A 13,099-nucleotide genomic window follows, 5' to 3' on the forward strand; every position below is an offset into this window, starting at 1 on the left:
GCGGTAAGAAGGTGATGCCCAAAGGTCCTTCAGAGAAGAAGGGATTGAACCACAAGCCAGATGTCTTGCCTTGGCTGGAGGTGGCCCAGATACTCTCATGCCAGGGAATGTTCATTGAGCAGACACCATTTGTACTGGCAAAATACATCTCACATCTTCACGCATTAGTGGGCAATGTGGCCACTTTCAACAGAGTGTAGCCACAGGATGGGCAGCTGGAGTTACTCTATGGGTTCCAAGGGATGCTCACAGATGATTTCTTTTGTCTCTGACTGAAAGTGTTCAATATTAAAGAAGAAGGAGGACAAAGACGGTTCCACAAGCCGCATAATGTCAGCTGCGTTTTGCAGTCTTAAGTCTTACTTGAGATATCTTTATTTCAACACTGAGAGTTCACTGGTAGCAACTTTGCTCTGCAGTTGTCATTATTGAACTTATAGCCCTGAAGGATTGGTTTCAACTATCAGACAAAGAGGGAAAGTAGAGGATGTTGCAGAGGCTTGACATCCTTAAAAGAAGCACATGTTTCCCCGTGGATAGAGCATATAAGATGTGCTATCATTTCTCAGTAGAAATATGAAAGTGTCTGCAAAAGCCCTGTAATATCTTGCAGACTGCACAGCTGGCTTGCAGCTGGAAAAGGTGCTGTGTAGCTTTGGTCATACAGAGTGGCACAAGCTGCAAACAAGTGGAGTTTCCCTTAGAGCCCAACTAGTTTTCTGTCTTTCTAGCCATGTCTTTAAGAAATACAAATGCAACTGAAACAGAGAAGATGCAATTCCAAGACAGCAGTGTGCCTTTTTTCTCTGACTGCCTGGAGAAACAGAAGCATTCCTCAGCTGGTTTTCCAGTTAAGTCTTAGCAAGTTATTAGATGCTGACTTTTGCACTAAACTTCTCAGCCAATAACCTCAGCTGTGAACCTTAGCAAGATAAACCACTCTGAGGAGAAAGAGAGAGGCACATAGGATTCAGAGTGTATAGGATGTAGCTAAAATAAAAGTGTATTTACAAGAAGTGATCATTTTTATGTTCATCCTGCCTTGTGAATGTCTCCAACAACTCAATTTTCCTGTGATATCATAGGCTCTGCAGATATTTAGGTTCCAGGAAATAAAAAAAAACAACCCTGCTTCAAAGAACAGTGGATTCTGAATCAGGCCCAGAGTTCTTTGGATGGCAAAATCCACAAGTGCAATGCATAGGCACACATCCCAGAAAATAGAACCAACCACTCTGAAAAAAAACCATACTTCTTCTATTCAGTATTTGTGTGTCCTTGTTTTATTCTGTAATGAATTATGAGCTCAGTACCAGAACCATGCTGCTGCAATGTATTTGATCCCTTGACAGAAATAAGAGGAGGAACAGCTCTGCATATACACACAAGATGAATAAGTTTGTTGATTTTTCCTTCTCCAGGTCCCACATTAGCCATCTCTTCCATTATCACCACTTGCCTTCTGGATCTATTTTACTGCATGTCCTCTGCAAGTATTCTGCTAGCCATCTACATCCTCAGTTCCTTCAAGATTCAAGTAAAAGTAACAGAGAAGTAAACATGTTTCTAAAAGCTGATAATTCAGCTACTCACTGTGTAGCTTGTCAAGAAGGAGAATTAAAGGTGTCATGTTCAATGTTTGGTAGGTATATTAAATCATAGCTGTTTCACTAAGACAGTGACACATGAGGCAAACAGCAACAATTTGGAAGTCTTAATTTAAGAATTTTTCTTTTTCAAGAGCAGCATATATTTTATGAACATTACATGGGAAATTTAGTTATCCTCTGAAGTTACTGAGCAAAGTTTTGAGACTGAGTTCATCAATTATGAAGCCAAAAGCAAACATTGCAATGTTTAATTTACCAGTTACATGAAAGAACCATAATGCTTTGTTGAATTAACCCTGTCTGAACTACAACATTGATATTAGAAAGCAAGTGAAATCTTAATCTGAGAGATGTCTGCAATGAAAACTCGTGGCTCTTACTAAATTGTACCTCTTGCTGGTTACTGTTACTGCTTTACCCTTGTGGTAAACCATACAGAAATACTATGATAGGCTACACATAACTCCACTGAAATGCAGGCACCTGCTTGCACCCATATGTATCAGTTTTTTCCCCCACAAGTGCCCCATTGCTTTGTATTTAATACAGATTTTATAAAGTCCCTTCACACCCCCACACCCCTGACTCAATATCCCAGTTGTTCTGGTTTGGTTTACTGAATGGCAAAGCTTTCTATCCCCGCTGTCATGTCAGAATGTGGCTTTTGAAACATTCGATTAGATGTTCTGCAACTGCTCTCAATCATAATTCATCAGTTCGTTGACAGCGTTTTCCCCAATTAATTTACCTCCTAATTGTCCTCATTTCTGTGAAACAGAATGGTTTAAAACAAGTATCTTTTTTAGTCCATTGATCTTAGTTCTGTTATTTTGCTTGCTAATGTAATAAAGTAAAAATCGTTTGTACCCAAGCAGCCTCATCTTTCAGGTCTGTTTCTCTCAGTCTCTCAAAACTCCAGTTAGTTCTCCAAGCTTAAATGCTAAAATGAGAAAACTTTCAGCTTGTTTCAGCACAGGGACACAAAGATATCTCATGCAGTCTCCCAGCCCACATGTTAGTGCATCTTTTCTGTCAGTATAAGAGGAGAGGTTAGTCTTCATGCACTCTGGCTTGGCTTGGCATTCGGATGCAGGCACTGCCAAGTTGTAGTTGGTCTCGCAACTCATAAGTGAACTTTGGAAGAGTACCTGTCCCCTTTACGTAGTCCCCTCACCAAAACCACTGTGGGGTTACTTTGTTGGCCTTTTTTTTTCAATATTCAGTCACACAGACCTTCCAAACAGGTTTTATAAATGCCCAGATGTTAATAAATTCTCATTAAGAAATTATTAGAAATCCTTACTATTTTTCAGTTCATATCCCAGTTATTGGCATAAAGCTAATCAAAGATCTTCTTTCCATGTCTCTGGATGCTGTGATTCATTTTATTCCCAACATCTTTTGATACGATACTGAGTTCTTATTTTAATTTATTTTGTTATTAATTTAACTTCCTCTGGTAACAGCCTCTTTCCCCAGAAAACTGGCTGTTCTTCTGCTATTGAGGTTTGGAGTTTTATTGTTTCACTGTCTTCTTAGTAAAACAATCAATGACCCACAACAAAAAAAAACCCTACCCCTCTTACCAAGCGAGCAGCTCATTTCCAGAATATTCTCTGTTTACCTCAATTTCCCTTCTTCAGAAGCTTAGTGTGCTCTCTTGGTTATCTATCTCTCCATGCACTGATGTCAATGCTTATCATCGCCAGCAGAAGTCTGTCCAACTACCAATTCTGTTTTCCCACCATCATTCTGGAAAGTGCAAAGCCCTTGAAAATATTTTCCCATCCTTTTTGGCACAAAATTCCTAACTGGAGCATCTTTTCTCATTAGCCTGCTGGAGATCTCCATTTAGACACACTCAATTGCATTGCAGTCTGGGCTGCCAGCCAGCCACAGGTATGTCATCTCATAGCTGTCTAGTTCAGTCAGACAGCTGTGTCTTCAGAAATGTTTTCTGCTATTTTTGTATTAGAGATATGAAAATAGCAGGGGTATTTCAAATTGCACTCCTCTTATTCTTTTTCCTTTTTGCTTGGGTTAACTGAATGAGATATAAAAGAGGGTTGTACATGACAACTTAATTAGATAACTTTTGATGTGAATTTCCTTAGACTTCATCGACAGCAACAGGAAAAAAATAAATTACTCCAGGGAGTAATTCAAGCATCTAAATAAAAATCTTTATGAGGGTGATACTTAGGAGCAGCCCTTTTCCATCTGCATTGGTTACAGACAGACCAAAGAAAAGTGCTTTCACAACATACCCAGCTCCACAGAATGCCTAGCATTAGGACATCTGGATATCTCTGTTTCACAGCCACTGTCATCTGCCTTGAGCCATGTTACATTCTTGATTGACACACTGACACTTCTGCTTGTGTTGACCACTGGAAGTTTCCTCACTTGAGTTTTGCCATTGCAAAACTGATGCATCTTCCATTTCCCTATTCAGGAACTCTTTAGTCATTATAGCATGTGATATCTGCATTTGTCCTTCTAATCTGTTATTCCAATACAGCCACCAACTTGTATTCTAGATAGAGAAAATCTGTGCAGGCTTCAGGCAAGAAAATAAAACAACAACAGATAATTGTGGACACAGTCACTGCTCCATCTCAATTCATTGTATACAGAAGAGCACACATATCATGTAGAGGGAAGTACACATTCTGTCTTAAAATATTTTCTAAGTAACCCAAGCATCCTAAACAATCAGACATTTGCCATTCCTACTGTCCTGCTCGACCAGCCTGTTGGCAGAGGATGACTTCTGTCTCCAAGCCAAACAGACTCACAGACATGCAAAAGTGTCTGTCACAAGCCTAACCCTGGGAAGAACAAAATAGAGAGAGTAAAACCACCTTTATAAACCTACAATCAGGAACCATTTTAATCAGCTGTTGTTCCCACTTCCAGAAGTACCCGTGATAAAACTACCATTTTTATAAACAACCCAACCTATAAACAGAGCTAACTATAGCAAGGGACATAAACCTATGGTTGCACATCTTATTTATGCCTGATGACTCTTTAGCAAACACTTAATGTGGATATTAAAATTATTATTAATAATAATAAATGTGATTTGACCTGAAGGAGTAGCAATAATTCCCAGTTTTCAACTAGTCAATTGCCACCACTCATCAAACAAAAGAATACCAAGCCATTTACCTCATGCCATTGCCTTCATCTGCAATTGCAAACCCTGAAACCTACTGGAGAAATCAGGTGAAGCAGGTTCAATGCCTACTTTTAGTCACCACATCTGATAGCCCCTAAATCTCTGTAATAACATTTTGACCATAAAATATACCTCACTATTTTAACATTCAACATGTTTATGCTGGAAGCTGCCTCTTGAATTCCCAGGGAGGCGTTAGAAGAAAATTTAAAAGCACAGCCAGAAAATATAACCATAGTCAACCCCCACTCATAAAGTTTAATTGGAAAGCAGATATTAAGTATGCATCTTTATTACATTTTGAAACAATGAATAATATATGTTGTTGGCTAAAGACTGAGCTCTGAAGAGTGAGTACATTGTGTTATTATTCAAAAGCAATTGACTGCACCATATTATCAATTAATATAGGCTCTACTTTCTGTGAAATAAATAAAGAAATCCACCTGTCTCAGCTGGTGATTTACGTACTCAAGCACCTTTAATCACAAACATAAGAGCAAGGGTGGGAAGAACAGTAGTCAAAGCTGTTACCAGGACAACTTATCCCTGGATTTAGCATTATCATGAAGGGAAAATCTACAAGGAATTTAATTAACCAATACCTCAAACTTCCCGCCTGCCAAGCACTGCCTGCTCCCTTTCAACTCCAAATCCCCCAGGAATGGCTGCACTATTGGTGGCTGCACCACCTCATCAGAGAAGCAGCATGGGATACTTCCACATTATTTCTTACAAGCTGGCATGAGCCTCTCTGCCCCTTAGACCACAGCAGGAAACATGAACCGCATGTCAGGCCAAAACTGGCTGTCAGCCTGGAGCTGAGACCCAACTAATATATCATAGAATCATAGAATCATTTAGGTTGGAAAAAACCTGCAAGACCATTGAGTCCTACCGTTCCCCAAGCACTGCCAACTCCATCACTAAACCCTGTCCCTAAGTGCCTGCTACAAGTGTTTTAAATACCTTCAGGGATGGTGACTCAGTCACTTCCCTGGACAGCTTGTTCCAACACCTGACAAACATTTCAGTGAAAACAGACTTCCTAATATACAATCTAAACCTCCATCATTTTGTTATTAACCTGAGTTTTGCATTGCAGTGATGTGATCACACCGCCCCTGGTGAGCTGAATGAACAGGCAGAACTTGCTTGCATCTGTCACTCTTTACAGTGCAGACTTAATCTGTGACGTGACAACTGCCAGTGAAATTAAGGAGAAAACCGATCTGTCAGATACTTTTAGTTCATGCAGTTGTGGTGGATGGTAGACAAGGGTGTGATAAATACAGAGGACCTCCCCCATGCTGCAGCTGCTCCCTATGCCTACTCCTGCATTTGGATGGGAGATGGCAGAATTTGTTTCATCATTTATGAATAACCTTACAACCTTCCTCAAGACTTGGATTTCCTGATGTCCACACTGCTGCTGTCAGCAAAACAAAACTGTTGTGCAGTTGATGAAACCACATGAAAAATAAAAGTTCTTATACTTTCCGAAAGGATAAGGTGGGATACCAGATCCCCTTTCACAGCACTGTACCTGGTTCTTCTTTTGGGTTAATTCCAGAAAAGTACACCTGGAAGCATGTATGAAGATACAGAGGATTCAATTATACCACTCTTCAGTCAATAGCACATTACAGATTTTCCCACTTGAAATGTATTGCAAAATATTGAATTATCACATTATACTGTGTGAAACAAAGACATGCAATGAACTAGAAACCATTTTGTTTCTCCAGCAGGATATGTGGCCGAAATTAGTCCTGATTATATAAACTTTACACATTTCAGGCTTATGGACGTAATCATGGGAAGAACAGAAGCTTCTTTTTTACTGATACTTTCTTTTCAAATGTCAGCATCCCTTGCCAAATAGTCCTGCAACAGGAATAATAACCGACTGTAGCATTTTCAGATACAGTGACAGAAGAAATGTGCTGCATCAGCTTAATACCCATGCTTTTAAAGCATAGACCAAGACTATACCAAGATTATCCAAGCAATGTTTTTGTGGGAATATATTAAACAGAATATTTAATCATTGTATTTATAGAAAATCTGTCACTGCCTCAGGGTAGCAGATATTCGTTCAGAGTGTTCACCTGCTCTGTCAAGAACTGAATTTGTTTTAGAGACTGGGAATATCATCAAGGTACAGAGGGAAACCTTGCTCAGCTAATTCTGCAACATTCAACACCAGCTCAGATATACATCCTTTCCTCTGCAAGGATGACTAGATAGTAAAATGAGCAGATTCAATAACAGGAATTTGAAGAAAGTGGACCCATGCTCATGAGTGAAACTGCAGTTTGACAACAGAATGTAGTCATACAGTTGGCTGACATGATCTACCTCTTTCTGTGTAAATACTATGAGAACTTGCGAGGACTAGAGAAATTAGTCCTCAAATAACAGTTCGTTTTCTTTCTTTAGTTAGACGTAACATGGCAAGAACATTTTTTGGATTATTCCAATGTTAATGTTTTGTGTTGGTATTATATTGTCCATTCAGATAGTGGCAAAGGTTAACAGATTAACAACCAGAGGGCTACACAGAGGAAATGAAGAGGGGAGGGGAGGGGAAAAAACAAGGCTTATTGAACAGTTCTACTGGGACCTCAGAATTGTGGATGGATTTTTAGCAAAGAATATCCACGTTCCCAAGCCAGCAAGTGCCTACATGGAGCTTGACATGAACCGAGGATGAAAAAAGCAGTGGGTAAAGAAGCAAAAGTAACAGTGCAAGCAAGATAAGAAGAAACTGGAATGTGCTAAGACACAACAGTGAATTGTTAGCAAGTTCTAAAGTCTAAGTTCCCATATGCTTAATTTAACCAATTGTATACTAGTTGCTGTGTGCTACATTGTATATGTATCCAATCTTAATGCTGCAAGCCATTGAATACATATCCTCTAATACAGCAAGTGATTGTATATGTATCCAGGTATAATACACCAAGTATCCAATTATAATACATCAAGCTAATGTAAGCAGATGTAGACAACAGTATAAAAAGGATAGATGCTGTGTAATAAATGGCTTTTGTCTGATCACATTGATCTCTGACTGAGTTCATTTTTCTGTGGCACAGAATGAAAGTTTTTGGTAAAGTTTCTTGTTCAAAAAGAGTTGAGTGGTTGTAAAAGATCCTATAACTCCTGAGTTTATTCAGGACATGCACAACACATGCACCTGTAAGTCAGTTCACAAAATCACTGCTTAAGAGCACTGATATTTAGCATGCCATGATTTTAGCATTTTTTTTTCTTCATAGGAGGACGTATTTTCCAAACTAAGAGCAGTCTAGCATAAATCAAAACATTTCTCAATCATTTTTCAAGTTTGTTTTAAGAGGTCTGTTGCCCCACTCTTACAACCTAAAATATTCCCTCCCCTCACAGAGCTAGCCTTGTTATGTCTTTCATCAGGTTATGTAAGGATTGCACATCCTTTTCCATATGATGTCTTGCAATAGTTTCCTTGTTGTCCTCAGATCTCTATACCTTAGCTAAGATTTTCATCTAAGCCTGCTACTCAGGCAGCATCCAAGGAAGTTTTGAATGTCATGAATACCATCAGACAATAAATCAATATATGGAGGAGAAGGAAACAACAGAGGTCTGCATGACTCAAGGAAGAAGAGAATAAAAGAAACACCACCAGGCTTTCAACACGACTTTCATTCTTCTTTTCTGAGCTTTTTCATAAAGTCATGTTTACAATACATATTTTTGTAGCCTTTCATTCTCCACTTTTCTTTCAAGAAACCTCAAGAGATGAAAGTATGGAGTAGATATTCTGTATTACTTCATCATGTCAAAACAAGAGCACTGGCACATCAGCACTTCAAGTACTGTGGCAGGATCAAAATGGACTTTTTTACAGGCCTAATGCTGATTAATGGTCTAATCTTTGTCTTTCTCATGTCACAACTGACAAAGATAAGGACCGGAATCTTTTAACATCGTGTGTCAGGAAAGCTTCAGTCAAAAGTCTTTTAATCATCTTTCTTTGTACTAACAGAGAACCCAAAGGGTTCAAATTGAGATAGTGATATCCAATGCAAATCATATGCATGCCGGTATTACAAAGGCATCATCCATAAAACTGTTTTTCAACATCCAGGCAACTTATGGGCAAAGATGTAATGTTTGATTGAAACAAAAATTCTGTAGGCACCTTCAGACTATACTGAACCCCATGTTTCTGCATTCCCTTTCCTGCTGATGAGTGGTGGCAATAAAGCATTTTCACTCTTGGTATTCATAAATCATAGACATGCTCTTCCTCCAACACGCTGAAGGAGTTTCCCCAGTATCTCCAGGAAAAGCAGCACAGTGCCTCATTAGTGAGTTAACTTATGGTTGGCTGCAAAAATCCAGAGGACATCAAGAGCACACAGGGCTATCTTCTCCCATATATTTGACATCCCTATTCACAGGCAATAGCAAAGATGCTGCTGTACGGTGTTGTTTACACCCTCACACACTGATGCAAGTGACCTTGATGTGTCCTCTCCAGAGAACTTCATGTTTAATACAGTCACAGTTATTCTCTCTACACCCTCATATGTTGTGATGTATATGTTTACAACTTGAAGGTCCACAGAGTTTTAGTGATTGATTGTGTGATGCACAGAGCAGGGATGCACAGAGAGGTTGATCAAAGAATCCCATGTATTTTTAAAAGTTATATGTTTGTCCTTCCCCCTCTTCTGTATAGGGCTTAGCATAACAGTATCATCCAGCCTTGGCTCAAATCCCATATATTTTTATGCATCTATTTTAAGTCTACAAGTCCTATTGCCCTCCGATAAGGAAGCCCAGAGTGAGGATCATCTGCGGTATTTGTGATTGTAAAGGAAGGTAAAATCATACAGGTAACATATGGGTTTCTCATAATCAAAAGAGTGGGAGTAAATGCAAACACAAGTCTTTGGCAGCACCAGGGAATCATATGGAAGTGTTCTTTGCCGCTACGAGAGAGATGAAGAAAATGAGAATTTCATTTGAGAGGAAGATGTAAAAGTGTGCACAATTCATGCATTAGGATACTCATAAGAAAGGGGAAAGACACAAGCGAAGGCTACTGGAATGAAACCTCCAGGGGATATTTGCACCAGATCAGCTCACAGTGGATCCATTAGAATGTGCAGCGCCTCTCTGTAATGTGTCCTGTACAAGCCGCCTCCTGCTTGCTTACAGAGCTGCCTGGATCAGAAAGCAGGTATCAAAATGCATGTGTCTGCATATATTAAGAGGTTTCAGATATAAGATGAAGGCAGTGCCCAGTCTCAAAACTTCTATGTGGAGCTAATTGTACCTTCAACCTCAATTACCTTTTTCCCTACCTCAAACCTCCTTTCGTGTCATCTGTGTCAGACTATTCATTTCTGCAGTCTTTGCCACCTCTTGCTGCTCCGTCTTGAAATATTCCACTTGAAAGGGAATTCTTGGATGAATTTAGGAGGTAAAACTACAGAAATAAGAATCCTGATCCCATGAGCACAATCGCTCAACAGGAACACATGGCACAACTGGCAAAGAAGAGGTAACTCCAGGTCTTTGTGCCTGGTAGGCTTGTTTGGATACATTGAAGGTGGGGGGGAGCAAACATGGATTTACTACTCAACAGTGTGAGCAGCTTTTATGTTCAAACTTGGTGGCTTTGAAAAAGCTGGTTGCTAAGAACAGCTGGCAAACAGGAGGTATAGACACAGCAAAGAGGCAAGCATAGCTGGCAGATAACATCTTGCAGAAAATTTAGCCTTAAGATGGTCCCTTTGCTTGCAAACAGACTTACCTGGAATGAGAAAAGCAATCATACTGGCTGGCAGATGAGCATGCAATGTCACATTGAAGGAAGGGGAAATGCAAATGCTTTCTGGGAGTAACACAGGGGATGTGATAAACATTTGTGTGTCTGTTTAACACGGGGTCAACAACTCTGCAGGAATTACTCAGCACAGTGCAAACTGAGTTATGTTAACTAAGCATCTGGCCCACTATGGTTAGCTATTTTATATTATGTAATTCTACTTTAAGCCCAAAATACCAAATATCTGTACACCAGACAGCTAAAGTGCAGCCTGAACAATGGTGGAAATGGAGCAGAGGAAGGAAACAACCAGCTGGTGTGGAAGGTAACACTACAGAAAGTACACAAAGGTGAGAAGGAAAACCATGCTCTTAGAAGGAAAATATGGGTTCATTCTGAGTTCTTTCCAGCACAGGTAGCTCAGACCACTTGCAATAACATACTCAATTACATTTACTTCAGTGGAATAATCCCTGATTTGTATGATCTTAAGTAAGATTAAGAGCAAGCTTGTATTTTAATGTGTCAAGTGGAGCACCAGGCAAGGCAAAGCTAAGCCTCATAGCTGAGATTCACACTTCCAGGTGCTTGCATAGTTTTGGATTGTCATGCTCTTGTGAACAAGAAGTATGGTTTGAAAGGTGAGCCAAAAAAAGAGAAAGTAGAAAACAGTCTTGGCAGGTCTGGGTGCACTGGGTGTGCTCTGCCAAACTAGTGATGGAACACTTCAAAAGCTGCTTTAAAAGTGAGACACATTGAGTAAAAAGGCAGAGTACTGAAGCGAGAGATTTGCTGTACCTAATTTTGCACTGAATTATTCTGCCAGATTTCCCCCTCTCAAGTAGTGGTTGTATCTGTTCTTAGCAGGGGTAGATGGAGGGCTCCCTTTCTGCCATGTCTGTAACTGAAGGTGGTGTTGTAACAAACTGGTGTGGGCCATGCAGTGGTTAGCTGTTTTCACACACAGCACTTCCTGCAGAGCCCTGTGAACCAGGCAGACATTCAGCAACCAAATTTTCTTTGCCGTTTACAGCACAGCCCCTTTGGGATATAAGCCAACAGCATTAGGGTAAGAAAACACAAATACCTCAGGTGAAATAGCTTTACAGAACCTTCGTGAGGCACCAAGGTTTCGAGGACTGAAAACATGACCTTTTTGTCTTGTAGTGTTTGGGGAAATCAATACTTTCTTGCTTGTTCTGTTCTCAAAATAAACATTGCACAGCTGGGTTTCTCTTTCTCTTTTTCTTTTTTCACCCATGCCTGATCTCCTGTATTCACAAGCAGCTCTGCAGCAAGTACCTGTCATGCTGGGGAGTGTACAAGGTAAGAACCTCAGTGCTTACAGACTCCTGGGCTGAACATGCAAGTTAATGTGTTTTCAGGATAACATCATCTCCCTTGCACTAAGTGTATGTGGTTATAGAATCATAGAACCATAGAATAGTTAGGGTTGGAAAGGACCTTAAGATCATCTAGTTTCAACCCCCCTGCCATGGGCAGGGACACCTCACACTAAACCATATCACCCAAGGCTTCATCCAACCTGGCCTTGAACACTGCCAGGGATGGAGCATACACAGCCTCCCTGGGCAACCCATTCCAGTACCTCACCACCCTAACAGGAAAGAATTTCTTACTTATATCCAATCTAAACCTCTGCTGGTGTCTTTGTTCCCCCTCTCCCAACAATTTTTGTACTATACAGCTTATGTCAACTGCATTCATCAGATTTAACTAATTTAATTAATTCTGCTACACAAAATAACTTGTGTAGAAGACATTGGAGAGACAAGAGTCCCCTTCCATTCTTTCCTGTCTTTCCCAGTACAATCAGACAAAAGCTTTGATTTCCCTTAACAAATTGTGTCTCTGTGGTGCTGGTGGTTATGTGATGAATGGTTATTGAGCACCTGCATCCCTCCTACACAGAGCAGGGAGTGCAGTACACTGGGAAATTCAATTCAGGGAGCTAAAGTTCAGTCCTCTATTTCACTCTGCTCCCTAAAAAAAGCATGCCCGCTACTTAAATAATGAACTGTTCAGAATAAAGAGATTATTCTTTATGAATGTTTGGACAGTGCCTAATAGCACAATAGAACCCTGGTCACCTCAGAAGCCTCTATGTGCTTCTATGATATAAATAAATAATCATAAAATATGACTTGTCAGAGAAAGAGGTCATGGATCAGCAGAGTAAATCAAACTTTAACAGCCCATCAGGGCCAAACTGCCCAGCAACCAAACAATTCATCGTTAAGAAGTTTTTGTGCTTTATTATAAATTTAGATTTATAAGGAATGTTGAAATCCTTGGGTCAAATTTGACTCTGTTACTTGCATGCGAACTGAGAGCTGTTTATTGAAGTCAATGGAGCTGTTTAAATTTAAGGAAGGAAAAAAAGCTTTATATATGTTATGAAAAAATATTATTTTATGCTTTAAGTCTAGGGAGTATATACTGCTGTTTTAAATATTT

Source organism: Melopsittacus undulatus, chromosome 1 (assembly GCF_012275295.1).
Source record: "Melopsittacus undulatus isolate bMelUnd1 chromosome 1, bMelUnd1.mat.Z, whole genome shotgun sequence".
Lineage (NCBI taxonomy): Eukaryota > Metazoa > Chordata > Aves > Psittaciformes > Psittaculidae > Melopsittacus > Melopsittacus undulatus.